Raw genomic sequence first — 4,493 nt, 5'->3', positions numbered from 1 at the left:
ATAGGGTCTCTATGAGTCGCAAGTGACTCCACAACACATAACAACAACATATGATTAGGTATTATTTGCATGGAAAGAGTCCAGAATAAGAGTTACATAGTAAAGTGGACTGCAGGGGGGGAGCGGATTGTATAACAATGAAATATTTTATTTTTTTTTTCCTTCTCAAAGAGAAAAGCAAAGTTGGGGTAAGAGTGGGCAGGGATAAAAATGTGCAACAATGAGTGAATGGAAATAAAAAAAATATAAGTGCCAATAAATTTCAATGTTTCAATTAAAAAAAAAAGAAGAGAATGAATACACAGCTTGAAAAATATAATCAGCTTTTCCATCCTCCTCCTCCCCCCGCCCCCGCCCCAGCACTCCAGCTGCACTGAACTTGCTCAGAGCCCTGGACCCTGCCCAGCTGGTGCCACCACCAGGATCATCTACCAGGACCTCATCAGCCACGATGAGGAGTTCTCGGACATCTATCTACAAGATCCAGGAGACGGCAGGTGAACCCTGCCTGGAGGTGGAGGGAAAGATGGTCAGTAGGACAGAGGGTCACACTGATGACTCACTTATTGGTGGAAACGCCTCAGCTGAACAGTAATCACTGGTGTTGACATTGTCATGAAACAGCACTTGCAGGAAACCGGGTTCACCAACGACCCCACAAGTACATCAAGCAGTTCAACAGGGCCTTTCGACTCTCTGAGCACCAGCAGTCGGCAAGACCAAGTGCCTTATAAAAGGTGGTGAAAAAGGAGCCAAGAAGAAAGTGATTGGTCGTGACAAAATGTGCTCCATGGTCAAAAAATGACCGACCATGATTGAAGCTTATGTTGATGTCAAGACTACTGATAGTTATTTGCTTCATTTGTTTTGTGTTGGTTTATGAAAATACCACCAGTTCAAGAATCTATTTAAAACTCTAACTTTTTTTTAACTTCTTTTTTTCATTAATTTTAATGAAAATTTACAGATACTTAAGGTTTCCATTCATTCATTGCTGCACTTTTCTCCCTGCCCAATTCCCTCACCCCCAATTCGCTCTTCTATTTGAAAAGTAAAAGAAAAATTATTTCATTATTATGCAAACCTTCCCCCCAAGTCCACTCCACTGTGCAGCCTTCCTTCTGGACTCCTGTCATGACAATAATACCTAACCATGTATTCCTTTTAAACAGTTCTCTCCCTCATCTGTTTCAATGCAGTATACATTATTTATCCCCTTTCTCGGTTTTCCCTCAACTCTGATGTTAGTCCCATTTTACAAGAGTGGCCCTATGCAATATTTGTCCTTTTGTGACTGCAATATTTCACTCAGCATAATGTCTTCCAGGGTCACCCATTTTGATGAGTATTTCATGAGTTCCTTGCTTTTTAATGCAGCATTGTATTCCATTATGTGAATATACCACAGCTTCTCTATCCATTCATTTGTTGATGGGCACTTGGATTGTTTTCAACTCTTTGTTTTGTGAACAAAGAGCAATAAACATGAGTGTGCATATATCTGCTTGGGTATTCGTTATGGTTTCTTTACGGTATATTCCCAGTAGTGAAATTGCTGGGTCAAATGGTATTTCTATTTGCAACTTTTTCAGAGAGCACCATACACCAGGTTGCACCATTTACATCCCCACCAACAGTGAATAAGTGTTACAGTTTCTCCGCAACCTCGCCAGCATGTGTTGTTTGCTGTTCTGTTAAGTTTGCTATTCTCAGTGGAGTGAGATGGTATCTCAAAACTGTTTTGATTTGCATCTCTTTAGAGCTAGGGATTTTGAACATTTCTTCATGTGCTTGTTGGCCATCTGAATGTCTTCTTTGGTGAAATGTCTGTTCATATCCTGTGCCCATTCCTCAACTGGGTTATTTTCCTTTATCTTATGGTGCTCAAGTATTTTATAAATTCTAGATATAAGTCCCTTGTCTGACATGTCATTACTAAATATTTTTCCCAGTCTGTGGCTTCCCTTTTTATCATGTTGGAGAAGTTTTTGGATGTGTATAGTGATTTGATTCTTAGAAGGTCCCATTCATCCATTTTATCCTCTCCTGGTGGTAGATTTTCCAGGATGCTTGGAAGACTGTTTATGTTGTGGATTAGGGCTTCTGGAGTTCTCCCAAGCTTTTCTTTAATAAAATGTATAGTCTTTGATTTTAGTCCTAGGTCCATGATCCACTTTGAGTTGGTTTTTGTGTATGGGGTGAGGTGTGGATCTTGCTTGAGTTTTCTGCAGATAGTTTTTCAATTTTGCCAACACCATTTGTTAAAAAGGCTGTCGTTTCCCCACTTAACTGATTTCATCTCCTTGTCAAAAATCAGTTGGCCTGAGGTAGACGGGCTGATTTCTGGGTTCACAATTCTATTCCATTGATCTATGTGTCTATTATTGTACCAATATCACACTGTCTTGACCACCACAGCCATGTAGTAGGATTTGAAATCAGGGAAAGCTCAAACTTTTAATAATGATAAATAAAAGTCATTATTTGGGGGGAAGGGAAAGGAAGTTCAAAAGGGCAGCGAGCAATAAATGTTGGCAAGGTTGTGGAGAGGCCGGAACTCTTATTCACTTTTGATAGGAATGTAAGATGGTAGAATCACTCTCGAAGACAGTTTGACACTTTCTCAAAAAGTTGGAAATAGAAATACCATTTGACCCAGCAATTCCACTACTGGGATTATACCCTTAAGAAACCAGAACCGCTTTTTCTCAGTGGAGCCGCGGCGGCAGCGGCTGTGCTCCCGGGGTCTCTGAGTTATCCACCGCCATCCTCGTCGCTGCGGCGACCCCCGCACCTGCCGTAAACATGACTGAACAGATGACCCTTCATGGCACCGTCAAGGGCCACAACGGCTGGGTGACTCAAATTGCGACCACACCGCAGTTCCCAGACATGATACTGTCCGCCTCGCGAGATAAGACCATCATCATGTGGAAGCTGACCCGAGATGAAACCAACTATGACATCCCTCAGCGTGCTCTGCGTGGCCACCCCCACTTTGTTAGTGATGTGGTCATCTCCTCTGATGGCCAGTTTGCCCTTTCTGGTTCCTGGGATGGAACGCTACGCCTCTGGGATCTCACAACGGGTACTACCACACGCAGATTTGTAGGGCATACAAAGGATGTGCTGAGTGTGGCCTTCTCCTCTGACAACCGGCAAATTGTCTCAGGATCCAGAGGTAAAACCATCAAGCTGTGGAATACTCTGGGTGTGTGCAAGTACACCGTCCAGGATGAGAGTCACTCGGAATGGGTGTCTTGTGTCCGCTTCTCACCCAACAGCAGCAACCCCATCACCGTCTCCTGCAGCTGGGACAAGTTGGTCAAAGTGTGGAACCTGGCTAACTGCAAGATGAAAACCAACCACATTGGCCACACAGGCTACCTGAACACTGTGACTGTCTCTCCAGACGGATCCCTCTGTGCTTCTGGAGGCAAGGATGGCCAGGCTATGCTGTGGGACCTCAACGAAGGCAAGCATCTCTACACTTTAGATGGTGGTGACATCATCAATGCTCTGAGTTTCAGCCCTAACCGCTACTGGCTCTGTGCTGCCACAGGTCCCAGTATGAAGATTTGGGACTTGGAGGGCAAGATCATTGTAGATGAACTGAAGCAAGAAGTTATCAGCAACAGCAGCAAAGCTGAACCACCCCAGTGCACCTCTCTGGCCTGGTCTGCTGATGGCCAGACTCTGTTTGCTGGCTACACAGACAATCTGGTGTGAGTGTGGCAAGTGACCATTGGTACTCGGTAGAAATTTATGGCACCACTTTGGAAATAAAGTTTGGCTTAAGAAGAAAAAAAAATAAGAAAAGAAACCAGAACCACATAACTGTGAATGAATGTTTTTGTAAGGGGGGGGGTTAACTATGTGGGGAAGGGAGGAAAATGTACAATGAATGAATGAAAATCTAACTTTTCTGTAAACTTTAGTTAAAAATCATGGTTTTAAAAATTAAAAACACAAAAAACATAAAAAGAAACAAGATCCACAACTCAAGCTGATGTATGCACACCATGTTTATTGCTGCATTATTCACAATAGAAAGAGATAGAAGCAACCCAAGTGCCCATCAACAAATAAGTGAATAGAAAAACTGTGTTATGTTCACACAATGGAATATTATGCAACACTGAAAAACGATGAACTTCTAAAACATTACACCACATGAGGGATCCTGGAGGACATTATGCTGAGTGAAATGTCTCAGTCACAAAAGGACTGCATAAACACCACTGCTTTAAATTAGGAGAGACATAGGGGCCAGTTGGGGAGAGAATGGGAAAAAAGTGGATAAATAATGGACATTGCAATAGAACAAATGAAGGGAAGAACTATCTGAAAAATCCTCTCCAGAGCCCTTGTTGCCTGCAGCACCACCGCCACCCACCGTGGCCTCCCCGATGGCTGAGCTGACCCAGCAGGAGGCGTGGCCTCCTCTACTGTGTATGTTCTCAACAACAACAAAAATAAAATAAATCCTATTG

General features: G+C 43.0%; 1 pseudogene; it reads left to right on the top strand.

Moving 5' to 3' along the window:
* The first annotated feature begins 2,754 nt into the window (after positions 1–2,754).
* LOC102876583 lies at positions 2,755–3,759 on the top strand (annotated as a pseudogene).
* The last annotated feature ends 734 nt before the right edge of the window (positions 3,760–4,493 follow it).

The sequence above is a fragment of the Elephantulus edwardii genome, unplaced genomic scaffold (genome assembly GCF_000299155.1).
Source record: "Elephantulus edwardii isolate Elephantulus edwardi_28Jun2011 unplaced genomic scaffold, EleEdw1.0 scaffold00296, whole genome shotgun sequence".
Classification (NCBI taxonomy): Eukaryota; Metazoa; Chordata; class Mammalia; order Macroscelidea; family Macroscelididae; genus Elephantulus; species Elephantulus edwardii.
This window is presented reverse-complemented; position numbering and strand designations above follow the sequence as displayed.